Source organism: Camelus dromedarius, chromosome 24 (genome assembly GCF_036321535.1).
Source record: "Camelus dromedarius isolate mCamDro1 chromosome 24, mCamDro1.pat, whole genome shotgun sequence".
Classification (NCBI taxonomy): Eukaryota; Metazoa; Chordata; class Mammalia; order Artiodactyla; family Camelidae; genus Camelus; species Camelus dromedarius.
The window spans coordinates 11,289,685-11,304,766 of NC_087459.1; the positions used below are offsets into that span (position 1 = coordinate 11,289,685).

Genomic DNA, 15,082 nt, shown 5'->3' on the forward strand with positions numbered 1-15,082 from the left:
TCCTTCCCTGTAGAGCCCAGAGGGATAGAAGAAGTCTTTTTCCCCTTATGGGAAAATGGGGTGTCTAATGGTGTGATTAACTTCTGTCCTTTTTGGTAGAAATGGGAGAAGGAATGGCTGTGAAAATGTATGTCCTGCTTTCAAGCAAATAGGGGAAGGTGGGAGCTTTCCTTGTATCCTCAGCTCAAAAGAATTCGTATGCCCAAATCATACATCTGGGGGTGGCACACTCTCTGCTACACTTCAGTTCAAAAGCTGACTCTATGAAATAAGCAACAAAGCAAATTAACAGGAGACTAGATTCACAAATTTATTGTTTTAAATACTCATACATACACATACACATACACATACACAAGGAGTTTCACAGGAAAAAAAGAAAAGTACTCCCCCAAAAGGGGCGAGATTTGAGAGCTTATATACCACCTTAATAGGGGAAGGGAATAGGGGGATGTGGGAAATCTAGGGGAGAATAAAAAGGTTTTTTTGAAAGACAAACGGACCCTTTCTAAAGCCTTTTTATTTGTTTATTTTGCTTTATTTAACTTTGCTGCAGAAGCTTTATTGTTTCCACTTGGGCCGTGGCTTGGGCGGGGCTCCAGGATGGTTAAAGCTGCCTGGTGGCTGCAGGCAGAAAGGCTCAAGCAAGAAGCCCTGACACCAGGGGAACGCAGAGGCGCCCCTCAAAGGCCCCGGAGCTCCCGAGGCTCCAGTGCAGCTCCAGGATGAGGCTTTGGAAGAGATACTCGCCCTGCCCACCCTGGGGTCAGCTGACTGAGAAATTACTCAGATGGTTGCCCACCTTGAGGATGCCCTCCACCGACTCGCCTAGGCGGCCGCGGGAGGGGGCGGGGCCGGGCACCCGCCCCGGGAAGCCGCGGGAGGGGGCGGGGCCGGGCACCCGCCCCGGGAAGCCGCGGGAGCGGGCGGGGCCGGGCACCCGCCCCGGGAAGCCGCGGGAGGGGGCGGGGCCGGGCACCCGCCCCGGGAAGCCGCGGGAGGGGGCGGGGCCGGGCGGCTCACGCATGGCTGTTGGGGAGGAGGAGGGGGCGGGGCCGGGGCCGGGCGGCTCCCTTAGAGCCGCTGGGAGGGGGCGGGGCCGGGCGGCTCCGAAAGGGCCGTGGGGGCTTCCGCGGCGTCCAGGGTTGTCGTCCGTTTGTCGTGGGACGGCTTCCGTACCGTACTTTCTGGAAGAAGGCAGGCCGCCTCGCTGCGCTGGCGTTTTCACCCTGAGACTCAGCCAGCTCCCCGGGGTCGGGTCACGGTGGAGACAGAGCCAGGCGAGGTGAGTGCGGGGGACCCACGGGCGCCCGTGACCAGCCGGGTGGGCGGCCTCCGCGCGCGGGCGGCCTCCGCGCGCGAGGTCGTCCCGCCGAGGCCGGGAGCTCAGGGCCGCTTGGCACGAAAGAGCTGGCTGGCTGGTGCCGGAGACAGAGAAGGGCCCAGAAGGCTGTCCTCGAGGTGGTGACTGGAAAGGAGGTAGGAGGCTGGAAAGAGGGGCGTCCCCGGTGAGACACGCCCCAACACAGCGGGACCCTCAGGCGCTCTCAGGTGCTCATTCCCTGAGATAAATTTATCAAATTGAGGGTGAAGACATAGCACAACGTTACAATATATTTACCATTGTTTCCTCACTGAAACGTAGCACGTTCTTTATAAGCGCTATTGATGATGGAACATGTCTCTTTTCATGAAATATATGTATATATAATTTCAACAAATAATTACAAAATCCTAAAATGTTGCTAGCTGCCACACAAGACAGCAAAAGGATGGCACAGTCCATAAAAACTAAAGACGAAAAAAATTTAAAATACAACTGGAAATTTTAAATTTATGTTCAGTATCTCAATATTTGAGGACATTTATGAGAGTAGAAGACAGTGATTGGTTATTGGAACTATAATTTGTAGCCTTGATAGAACTGACAGAGTATTTAAAAATATCAAATCTTTGCTGAATCTTTTATTTTCTATTATTTTTGAAGCTCTCTCTCCGGGCACTGATACCGAAGGATAAAGAAACAGTTCAAATGACAGCCACTTCACAAGGCTTTGTAAAACTCGTGAAAAATACATTTCAAAAGAAAAAAAAACTCAAGTTATCCCGGAAGTAAATGCTAGTGGGTTCTGTTAATTATTTTTGTTTCTTCATCTGAGAAGTTTGGGAAGGGAGCGTGAATTGAAATGGGTTGCTAGTTTTGGTTATAATTCAAGGGGCTTTATAATAAAAATTAAATGGGATTAGAATTTTTAAGTATAACCGAAAAGGCTCTAAAGCAAATGTTTGTGTTACTAAAATAGAAACTTAAAAATGATTACTAGTAACTACTTCTGATATTCAGAATTCAAATACTTTTTTCTCTTGTATCCTCCCATCTTTCTAACCTGAAATGAATAAAGTATTTTGAGATTTTATGCATGTATGTTAAATATATTCATATACAACTTTGGTATTTGATCAGTAAAATTTTTAGAATGTCACCATATGTATCACATAGAAACATACAAATTTTTGATTGAATGTACTTTCTACTAGAAGTTAATGAAAGGTTTAAGATTCTCATTCCCAGGGCTGTAATAAAGCAGGAAATTTAGTCCCACAGTATTAAAAAAGGACATCAACTTGATTAATTCGTTTTATAAAATGAAAGTATCTGAGATTAAATATCTTTTGAGTTGAATTTTTATTTCAACTCCTGTTGTGTATTTTTATTTATTAAATAGCTTTAACTCTCAGGCTCTTTGGTTTGTAATCTTGTTTAATGATCTTACAACTATGTCTTTATTAGTTACTGTTTGAAAGTCTAAAATGAGGGAAAAAGGAACCAATTATTCTATTTTCAATGGTAACCTATTGTGTGTGTGTGTGTGTGTGTGTGTGTGTGTGTGTGTATAGCAAATGCCTAGTAGATTAGAATTTAAACTCATCCTAACTATTGATGAAAGTTGTGTTCCATTCCTTGTAATGTTGGCTTTGTTTGGTGTGAAAAGTACTAAGACAGCAGATTCTCAAGCTGTAACATACCAGCAAGAGAGAACAACCTCTGAAATAGTTTTCAGAAGCCAGAAAGAACACCTACATAACCTTGCACCGTGTACCTGGCTTGCATATCAAGCACTGAGTGAAGATTTGATTCCTGCTGTTTCAGTTGTCCTACAGTAACAGCCCCTGCCTGCAGTAATAGCCCTTGCCACTGTTAATATAAAGAAGACTTCCAAAATGCATCTCTCTGAGCTATATAGTCTCGCAGCAGAAATAACAGAGTAGATGTCCTTTCTCATGGTGGTTTTCTAAGACCAGATTATATACCTTTGTGGTTTAAATTAATGAGTTTCAGAGTACTTTGTATTTTGGGAAGTGACAATATTTTACAAGTGCCCACCATGTGGAACAAGGTGATCAAAATGAATTAAGGTGGTTGGGTGTTAGAAAAATCATGGTAGTATTTTCTCACTTTTTTCTAGTTTTATCCGGATATAATTGGTATATAACACTATAAATTTAAGGTGCATAGCAGAATAACTTGATATATGTATATATTGCTGGATGATTACCACAGTTTGTTTTGTTACCTTCCATCATCTCACATAGTTACAGATTTTTTTCTTGTGATGAGAACTTTAAGATATGCTCTCCTAGCAAATTTCAAATATACAACACAGTATTAACAGCATCCTCCAAACATTTCAACTTGTTTTAATGTGAAATATAACTCATATGTAACCATGATCTATGTAGATAAATATGGATACAGATGTAGTTCTAGATACAAATACAGATATAGGATCAAGGTTTCTTTTAGAATTCAGAAGCCTCTCCATATATTCTACGAATAGCAAAGGTCAGAGTAGCCAGCAGAACGAAGACAGATTTTCTCAACAAATCTGTAGAAAGTTGCTGCAATTTATAAGAATATGTAGGCAGTCCTCACAAATTTCCTTGTTTGGGCCACAAAAGTGAGCAGTTTTCTAGGTAGCGAGCTCTGCAATTCATATCTGTAACTGCCTCAGGAACCCCTTCTTCCCTCCTGAGAGACACGTTTTGTGATGCCACTTCTCACTGACAAAATTTAGAAGAGAATAAAGTGATGGTGAACTGCCCAGAGACTATCCAGGACAGACACACATACACAGAGTACTGCAAAATAGAAACTGCTGAGCAATAAATTAAAAATCAATCAGCAGTGTATCACTCAGATAAAAAATAAGTAGCAGTTGCATTTCCAGCATCCATGAAGATCCTCTCATGATCCCTCGTAACTATTCTCTTTCCACCCAAGAGGTAATCATAAGGAGGAGTTATATAGTAATCGCTTCCTTAACATTCCTTTATTGTTTTGCCGAATCAAGAATTCTTAAATACGATAGTTTAAATTATCAAATTTGAGCATTATATAAATGGAGTCTGAAAGTATATGTTCTTAATATCTTGCTTTCATGTACTTTTTTTATTTAAACATTTTTTATTGAGTTATAGTCATTTTACAATGTTGTGTCAAATTCCAGTGTAGAATTTGAATATACATGAACATACATACATTCATTGTCACATTCTCTTTCACTGTGAGCCACCACATGATTCTGTATATATTTCCCTGTGCTACACAGTACAATCTTATTTATCAGTTCTACGTTTTGAAATCTCAGTCTGTCCCTTCCCACCCTCCGTCCCCCTGGCAACCACAAGTTTGTATTCTATGTCTATGAGTCTGTTTCTGTTTTGTATTTATGTTTGTTTGTTTTATTTTTAGATTCCACGTATGAGTGATCTCATATGGTATTTTTCTTTGTCTTTCTGGCTTACTTCACTCAGAATGACATTCTCCAGGAACACCCATGTTGCTGTAAATGGCGTTATGTTTTTTTTTTTTTTTTTTTTTTTTATGGCTGAATAGCATTCCATTGTATAAATATACCACATCTTCTTTATCGAGTCATCTGTTGATGGACATTTAGGCTGTTTCCATGTCTTGGCTATGCTTTCATTTACTAAATAATACTTTTGTGAAATTCATTCATGTTGCTTTATATAACAGGTATCTGTTCATTTTTTTCCTAATTTCATTGTGTGATAAATCACATTTACCAACTTGACCACTTTTAACTGTTCAATTCTTCAGATAAGCTCTCTGCTCCTTTTTCTCTCTTCGTCTTCCCTTTTTGGGTTTCCCATACTATGTATATTGTTCCATTTGATAGTGTCCCATAAATCCCTTAGGCTCTTTTCATTTTTCTTTATTATTATTTTTTGCTCCTCTGAGTTGATAATTTCAAACGATCTCTCTCCAAATCCACTGTTTTCTCTTCTATTTGATGAAGTCTGATGTTGAACACCTTTAATACATTTTTCAATTCGTTTATTGTATTTTTACAGCTCCAGAGTTTTTCTCTTATTATTTGCATCTCTTTAGGATATTCTCATTTTGTTCATAAATCATTTCCTAATTTTGCTTATTTGTCTGTCTACATTTTTCTTTTGGTTTTTGAGTAAACTTAAGGCGGTGTTTTCAAGTCTTTGTCTAGTTGGTTAGAAGTCTGAATTGCTCTAGGGTTAGTTTCTGGATATTTATTTTGTTCCTTTGAATGGGCTGTTTCCCTGTTTCTTTATGTACCTGTGATTTTTACTGAGATTTGGGAATTTGAAAAAGCAGCCATTTCTCCAGTTTTTATGGAATAGCTCTGTGTAGAGGAAGACCTTCACTAATCAGCTCAGTTTAAAGGCTCCAGGTCCTTTCATATGTTTTCCAGGAATGATGCATCTTCTCTGGGCCTTTGCATGTGCTTTTTTTTTTTAAATTTCCCCATCTATACAGCTGCTTTTAAGGGTGTCATCCCTGATTTCTCCCGGTCATCTTAGATTTCTATTTTATTTCTCTGCCCATAAGCTCATGCCCCAAGGTTCCAGTGGGACTGCAGACTACATGTATCTCCAGCATGTCACAGTACCCTCCACTGTTTTCAGCAGCCTCCAGTCTGATATCTAAACTCTGCCACCACTCTCATCACTGTTCTTAGTCAAGCAAGACAGAAATAACCCCCTCAACCAACCCCTAGAATGTGACAAGAAGGTTTCATCCTTGTCTTTCTGTCCAAGGTAGGAGCTGAGAATTGAGCTGTTTCCTCCAGATCGCACAGAGATGTAACATGAAGGAGGTGGGGCAAGGGTGAGCAGAATGCCACAAATTTCCTGCCGGTTTGAATGCAGCTGCTTCTTTGTGGGGTGTTCCTAACCATTTTCTAGAGCTCTCAGAAAGCTGTTTTGGGCCATAAATTGTTATTTGTTCAGTGCCATTTGGCTGACCTTGGATCTGTACTGTTTTTGTTCAAATATATTTAAAATATGTTTTTACAATTGTTCTTATATATCTGATAATTTTATATCTTGTCTTAAATGGAACTTTTCAAAGATTCTTTTATCCTGCTTATTCCTTCATTTAGAAATGCAGCTTTTATCCTAATTTTCACTTTAATTTTGCTAAACTTATTAATTACAATAATTTTTGTACAGAGTTTTTGAAGGGGTATTTCTACCTTCAAGCTGAGAACATCTCTAAGTAGTAAAGTTTTTTTCTCCCTTTTTATTCCTTACACATTCTTTCTTGTATCTTTTATGCTATACAGATTGTGACTACTTTTAAATTTTTAATGAGAAATAGTTATATGGATCCTTGAATGGTACATCATCTCAAAGATAAAGCTTTCAACATTTTACCATAAAGTATGATGCTTGCTCTAAGTTTTTTATATTTAACACTAATTATATAAGCAAAATCCTCTATATTTCCCTTTTTGGTATAACATGAAAGGTGTTCAATTTTAAAAATAACTTACATGTATCTCTGAGGAATGTGTTTCTTCTTTATCCTAATACTATAGTAAATTACCTTTCATTTCTTGAATATGTCAACTTGGTTTTGAGGTATTATACCTTTAGTACATTTAAAATTTTATTTTACACTTAAAGCTAGCTTATTACTTTCCTTTCTTACAAAGTTAATGTCAGGATTTTGTATCAAGATTCTGTTTGACCTCATAAAACAAGTAGTTTCTCACTTATGTACTGTACCCTGTAAGTCTGATGCATTTTATGCCTTAGTTCAGAATGTGTTATTGGAATAACTTCCTTAAACTTTGCAGTTTTGGTCAAGAATTCTCTGTGCCTTTTTCTCTGAGCCAAAGCAGGGTCATATTCAAGGCATCCCACGACATCCACGGTACACTCGTCAGAGAACATTACCGCAAACAGAGTTGCTTTATTTAGGAGTAGGTTTCCTCTAGTAATTTAATACAAATGGTGTAAGCCTTCAGTGTTTTCTAGGTTCTCACAAGCTTGGAACAGTAGTTGTTTAATATAGCCTTCATTTTCCAAGACCAGATCCAGCTTTTCCCTATGGATATGTGAGGAGAGAACTGAGGTCACTAAGTCAGCAATCTCTTCAAGTTTATTTGAGTTCACGTGTGGGCAGGTCAATCAGATGACTTGTTTCAGGCATTTCTTCAAATCATTCTTCTGGTTCATCAGTGAGGTCCTGTGTGGCTTCACTGGTTGATTCTTACCTTGAACCTGACAAATTTTTTTCCGAGATCTCATCACAGCCCGCTTTTTCCTGAAAACTTATTGCCAGATCATAGTTTTCAGCTTCTGACCAAACAGTTAATGGATCCTGTTGTCTCTGATGTGCAGTGTTTGGGTTTATCTTTGATTCCAAAAGCAGTGATCCATTGGACTCTGCCGGGTCCAGTAGCGACATCCCCTTGAGCTCCTCCACGGAAGTGGAGGAGACGTGCCCGGGGCCTGGGTCTTCGCACTGCCGATCGTCGTCAGGGTGTGGACCTCCGCTCTCCGCGCGTGTGCGACGTGGCGGCTGCTGTGCCCGCGGCTGCAGCCGCCGCCTCCCCGCTCGCTCTGCCGCGCCGCTCAGCCTGGAGAGACGGTAGCGGCGGCCGCTCCGGAGACGCCCGAGATCACCGTGGCTCCCAAGGCTCAGCCGCGGGAAGGGGCAACGGGAACCAACCGAGACCTTTCAGCCCGACGTCCCGGTCACCCCTCGCTTCGCCCCTGCACACGCCCACCCTCCCCGCCCTTTGCCCCCGGAGCTCGCTCTGCTGCCGCCGCCGCCGGTCCGTCGTCTTTTGACCCGACCCTTGTCTCCTCCTTTCTCCTTTCCTCTCGTGTTCCCATTGAATAAAAAGATACCGCAGCTTCATTACACATACTACCTTTCAATACGTGTATGCACTATAATTATTTTCACAAATATTCTGATTCCTTTTACCCCACCTTCTAAATCAAAGAATGTTTTAAAAGTGAAAAAAATGGAATACATGTCTTTTAAATTCTACCCTTAACCATTTCATGTGGTAACTACAGTTTTAAAAACAGATGTTTTGATATGAGTCATACTCATTTTGGCTTTGTTTCCAAATAATCACATTAAAATTTTTTCACAGATGTATTCGTAAGTGAATAATGTATGCTTTGTAGGAAATATAGTAAGTTTGAATCCACTTATCTCACTATGCTGAAGAATTTATTATTCAGTATCAATTTAATTAAAACTCACAATGTTGATTTAAGTCACAAAGTAGGGATTTAAATTAGATGCTGTCATAAATTGCAAGATAATTTCCCTTCAGTCAACATTTGCTGTTTTTAAATCACTTTTTCATTTCATAAATGGAGATATTTATCACAAATACCTTTTAATGATAAGTAATTCTCTGCAAATAGAATACACATATATATATCTGTATTTGTATCTGTATCTATATGTATCTGTAGTTAGATATTACTCCTGCAAAGTGACATCCCACTACCAAGAAAAAAGACCTCAAAAATATTTTTTATAGTCAAAAAGAATATACTCTCTCATGATATCTGTTAAACTCAATATGTGTCTTGCCATTTTAATAGGAAAATTAGATAATTAAAATAATCTCATTTTGTGAGTTCCTTTTCTATTCCCTTGGCAATGAGACCAAAATAGTTAAAATGTGTTTTTTGGAAGAAAGACTATAAATATTATTTTAGATGAAATCTCAATATTTTAAGTACATCCAGGACTGTTCTAGTTGAGGAGATTCGTTCATCATAGTTGTACATGTTCATTTTCCTACACAATTTTTTAAAGAAATCTGATTAGAATTTACCCAGCATAAATTACTTGTTCTCATTACTTGCTACTTTTGGTGGCTGACGTATCTCAGTAAATCAACAGTTATGTAGCTTTAAAAATTCTAATGTTCTGATTGCATGTAAATGATTAATATATTCTGATTTATCTACAATATTTAGATTAAAATATCTTGATTAGATACTTCTTATTAAAATAATACCAGGACTATTAATAAGAATGCTTAAGTAAATGCATTTGGAGAGCATGCTCACTGATGTTTAAAAAGGATGTTTCCTAATATAAATGCAAACAGCAGATAGTTTTAAATGCCTTTGTGAAAAGCAATATTAATAATCTGAGATTTAATTTTTTACTTGTTATCTTTTATGATCATACTTTTGAGAATACAGAATTAATTTGAGAAAGCAAGAGGTAATACAAGTGTAAAGTGTGAGTTGTTTTGCTGTTTTTAGTTTTATCTAAAAAATAAATTGTTTTAGTCTTTACATTTTATTACGTATTAACCAAACATCTTGGAAAATCAGGAGAGGATAAAAATCCTTATATAATATTTTTCTGGTAGTATGAAATATTACCTGACCAAATGTGAATTATGTATTAGAATTTATTTTTAATAATTCTAGCTTTTAAACCTTTGTTTAGCTTACAAACAATTCATTTTAACCGCCCAGTCAAGACTTTTCCCTAGAAGTAATGCTGGAAATAATCAAGACATACAAGCTTAGGTCTGTTTTCAGAGATGTCCTTCAGAGTGTTATTTATGAGAATGAAGATTCTGGAGGAAAAACACTAATAGTCAATAATATAGAAATGTTTGACTTAAGTGTTGCATATATGAATCACATACCAAGTAAGAATCAAATTTTGGTTAATAGTGGTAAGTGAAATGTTAATGACACAAGTCAGATGAAGTTCAGAATTACAGGCCTATATATAAGCCTGCTTATTCTTAGTTACATGAGTATAAATCTCTGTCTATAAGCATAAGCAAACGTACACATACACGTATATGTATACATACACACACATACACGTTGACGAAAATAAATCTTGGAAAGAATTATGCAAATTATTAATAGAATTAAGTTTGTTTTTCAAATTAAATATAACATCCAAACATAATAAATACTCATAGCCATTGAGTTCTACAGTGCTCATAAAGTTATCCCATCCTCCCTACACTTGCAGCTCAGTTTACCGATACAGGTAAAGTATACATCAAAAATGTTCATCGTTTTAAATTCAGGTAATACACAGTAATAGTATTAACCTATAAGTTGAGGTTAAAGAAACATTGTTAAATATTAAAATATAATAAGACTTATGTGGTAGAATGTTTTAATTTGAATGTATTTATTGCTTGGATTCAGTGGGAAAAAATTATAGGGCTAACCCATCAGAAATTAATTGATGAATAAATTCACAGAAGAGTACTTATAAAGAATAGATGAACTGAGGTACAAATGAAAGTTTTGGCCTTGGTGGGGAGAAATGATTCTAAGAATGGACTTTGTGACTTTGTGCTTGAAGGTATACATTGGACTAGAGGATAGAATGCATAGCTTCTCTTCAACGTATAATGAAGCGCTGTGGAAAAGTGTGGACTTCCTGAATTATGCAGACGGTGTCACATAAGGTAAATAAAAAAAAAATACATGCTTATACTTAAGTATTTGTAATAGATAAAGATTTCATATATCTACATATTATACATTTTATACTTTTCCAGTTTGCACCTTATTTTCAGTTCTTATCTTATTTTGTTATTTTCTTGATCCAAACTAAGGTATCTGAAACTGTGGATATATATAAATTAGTATCATATTTGAACATAACATTATTAGCAAAAGAGTAGAGGAAGTCATAGGAACAGTTTTGTGAAGAAGATTGAAGATTACGGGAGATTATTTTCTATTTCCACTAATTCTTTCTTTTAAAGGTACACACACACACAAGACTGACTACATAAAATGTGCTGAGAAAATTCCTAAACTGGTATCAAAAAGAAAGTTTTCCACAAACACACTACTCCTGTATCTCAATCCTTCACTTTGATGACTTTATGCTCATTTAGTCATCTCTCTTTTTAACAGTCACTTTTAGTAAACATTTGTTTGTTTTTGAGAAACTGTCTTGAGGGAGCTCAGCTGTTGGATTTAGAAGAAAATCAAAGCTTCTGTTATAAATATGTTCTCAGAATACAAGTACTATAATACTAGTATATTACAAAGTATTCTATTCAAAGAAAACTGTGTTTAAGATTTAAAGGAAAGTATGATGACAGTGATTCAAAAAATTAATGATAACAGCAAGAGGTAAAAATTACATTAAGAGAAAACAAATGAAGATTTTAAAATTGAAACATTCAATAACTAAAATTAAAAACTCACTGTTGGGACTCAACAACACATTAGAGGTGGCAGAAGGAACAATTAGTAAAGTTGAAAACAGGTCAAAAGAGATTACCCAGTCTGACAGACAGCAAAAAATTAAGATAGTTTCTCGTAGAACTGTGGTACACCAGTAAGCATGGCAACACACACAAACCTGGCAGACCAGAAGAGAGAGAGAAATACAAAAAAAATTAGAAGACATAATGCCTGAAAACTTTTTAAATTCAAAGAAAACGTTAATCTGCACACCTAAGTTCAACAAACATTGCAGAGAACAAACATAAGAGATTCACAACTAGACAGCACAGACAGTTGAAAGACAAGGAGAAAATCTTAAAAGCAACGAGCAAAAGAATTCATTCTGTGCAGCAAACCATGAGATTAGCAACTGACTCCTTATCAGACACGTTACAGAACTCCTTTAAGGCCTCGTATTAGTAAATAGTAAAGCAAGTGTACGTATTTTGTGGCCTTCATTTAGGATAGATAAATACCACTTTTCTGGTGTTCAGTCAACACCAAAAATGCCTTACTTTATTGGTCTTTGGAACCAAGTGTATGTAAGAAGTCTGGCTTGCCTGGATCTGGATGTGAGCCAAAGCTTGAAGAAATACAGACAAGGGTTAAGTGAGAATACCAAGGTTGGTAACCTGAAGAAAATCATACACACAATTTGGCTGAAAATGTAGCTGGTGAGCCAGAGTACCAGAGCATGGAAGAAATAGGCAGGCAGAAACCTAGTTCAGTGATCAGATGAATGCAGATCGCCTGGAAAGACTTGGGAGTAGCATAAATGTCCCATGAATAGATATTTTTTCACTAAAGCATGATGCACAGCACAGCATGTACATAAGCTGACTCGTTTCAGTTATCAGAGCTGTAGTGACAACACAAGGACCTACTCCTTTAACAGTAAATAAAGGGGAATCTACCTACAAGACTGGAGTATCAGCACAATGTACAGAAGAATAGGAGGGCAAAATACATATAATTTTCAAAAGACTGGGATGTGCTACAGTGTTATTAAATATCATGGAAAAGCTAAGAAGTGTGAACTATCTTTACAGGGTCACTATCAAGAAAGCGGTCAAAGTACTAGGAAAATAATCCATAATTTAAAGAGAAAGTTTTGAGAATTTTGAGAGTAGTGAGCAAATGTATACCAAGAGTAGGGCAGGAACATGAGAGGGCAGGCCCAGGAGAGGGCAGGTACAGGAGAGGGCCGGCCCAGGAGAGGGCCGGCCCAGGAGAAGTCCTATTAGACTTCCAAGAGATGACGTTGAGGGGCAGTGGGTATTTGAGTCTGGAATACAGGAGGGAGGTCTGGATTGGAAATGGCAGTTTGGAAGTTAGCAACTTGTAGAGAATACATAAAGCCCTAAGGCTGTTGGGGGCGGCAGCAGAAAGTAGTAGAGGCCAGAAGACTGAGCCTCAGGGGTGCTGTGTGCCAGCACTCAGGGGCTGGGACTGAGAAGACCGGCCAGGGCCGTGGGAGGAAACCAGAGCAGCCTGAGACCCGGGAAGCCCCGTGAGGAAAGGGCTTGAGGAAGTTGGGGAGAGCAGCGGTGGGAAGTGTGGCTGCCGGGCCGTGCGAGGAGAGGACAGAGCTCCCCGTGCAGTCAGCACCTGGTGGGTGGTGGGTGACCCTGTCGTGAGCAGTCGCAGTGAGTGGACACGCTTGCTTGGATGGAAAATGAGAGAAATCAGAGGAAGCGAATGGGAACAGCTCCTTTGCAGGGGCAGGAGGCGTGTGTGCCAGAGAGCAGAGAGATGGGGCCGCAGCTGGAGGGTGAATGCATCATTGTTTTTGAAGATGAGGGAAATAACAGTGTATGCTAATAGAAAAGATAGGTTAAAAGGGTAAATTAGTAACACCACATTCACTTAGGTCAGGGGAGTTGCAGGTGAGGGCAGGTGTGGGCACAGAAATGCCCCTGAGAGAGTCAGCTTCAAAACACTTGCCAGGTCCAGTCCACTCAAAACCAGCTCCCAGGAGTGTCAGCCACTTAGGAACTCTACCGCCCCCTGCAGTTTTGATCCTGGCAGGGCCAGAAGCCATAATTAGCCAGCTGAGGGAGGAAGGATGGAGTTAGGCAGGAAGAGGAGGCCTTCCCTGCCTTCCACCCCTCCTGCAAGTGGTCAGCCAGCAGCATGGCCTCGCTGAGTAACTGACGTGGTGTTTCCATAGTTACGTGATTAAAAAGTTCTCAAATGTTATACCATGCTCCCAAATAAACCTTGGATTGATTCAAGATTTAATTGGTGGAAATAAAAGCAAAAAATAAAATAAAGTGAAGAAAGCGTGTAAACATAAGGCTGAGCCACGGAGCAGGGTCAGCAGGCATGCGGAAACACGTTTTCATTTCATCTGGAGAGGTGTATTGGTTTCTGAAGTTTGTACTTAATGGTACATATTGCCACAGTGTCTGAAACCATGAAAACAGCTTTCTGCTGTTTGCATCTGCTAAATTCCCTGGAGACTGGCTGGGGCCCAGAGGGATGGGGAAAGGAATAAACTGAGGGATAAGGAGATTTAGAGATTTTTGGTGGGGAGCTCTCTGGGGGACTAGGCCTTCAGCATCCTGTGGTTCCACCCCACTCTAACCACAGTTGCATACAAACATGCCTTTCTCAGGGGCAAGCCTCACTTCTGGAAATGTCCCAAAACACTCAGCCACCTAGCACCAACATTTGAAGGGGATCCAAAATGGCCCACAGGCAATTGCAGAGATTTGAAATGCGTTAGGCTCCCACATGCACACTGGGCACACTGGGCCTCCGGGCCTCTGTGCGCACTCACGGGGACACTGGCTCTGGAGGGACAGTTGAGGGACAGTTGAGGGTCAGTGCTGTTGCTAGGCTACGACTGTTCCGGACTAAACATTCCAAGCCGTTGAGCTTTGCAGCCAAGGTGTGGCAGCGAGACCTCTGTGGCTTTTCTGTAGCGCCAGCGCTGAGATCGGGAGGCGGCAAGAGGCCAGGAGGGAAGTGAGCGGTGTTGGAAGGCGATAAGCCAGATGAAGAAGAGACTCGCTAACTTAGTGAGCTGGGTGGGCTTCAGCACCCATCAGAGAGCACGCAGGGATCGTGAGAAGCCCGTGCCTGGGTATCATGTCGATGTGAGAGAGCTGAAGAAGTTCCACAGAGCCGCATATTTAGGTGACAGGTGTACAGTGGAGGAGCTGCTGACATATAAGAGAAATGTCGTAGACAGCAGAGACAGGAAGAACAGGTAACAGCGGCGGGGTGGGGCGGGGTGGGGCGGGCCTGGGAGGAGCTGCCAACTATGGTTGTAAGACATGAATTTTAAATTGCCTTCCCATGTCAGAGATGTTGAAGTGTGAGACAATGAGCATGTTAGAATCATTGAAGTACAGTGTTCTTTCTCATCCTTGCAGCAGTAAAGTAGATATACGATCATTTTACTTAATTGAAATGTTGTCTTTGTAAAATAGTAACGGTAACAGTTATAATATTACCTAACAATTATTGAGCTATTATTTTGTGCAAGGAACTGCCTGATATTTTGCATAGCTTTTCATTTAAGCAT

General features: G+C 39.8%; 1 protein-coding gene across 3 annotated transcripts in view; it reads left to right on the forward strand.

Moving 5' to 3' along the window:
• Positions 1-1,124: 1,124 nt before the first annotated feature.
• Positions 1,125-15,082, forward strand: part of LOC116151744 (ankyrin repeat domain-containing protein 26-like) — a 64,167-nt gene continuing 50,209 nt past the window's right edge. For 2 of the 3 annotated variants that reach the window (XM_064478437.1, XM_064478436.1), the window contains exons 1-2: positions 1,125-1,285; positions 10,670-10,775. The gene's annotated coding sequence lies outside the window, so the exon portion shown is untranslated. The remainder of the gene's footprint in view (positions 1,286-10,669; positions 10,776-15,082) is intronic. The other variant, XM_064478435.1, reaches the window with a different exon arrangement.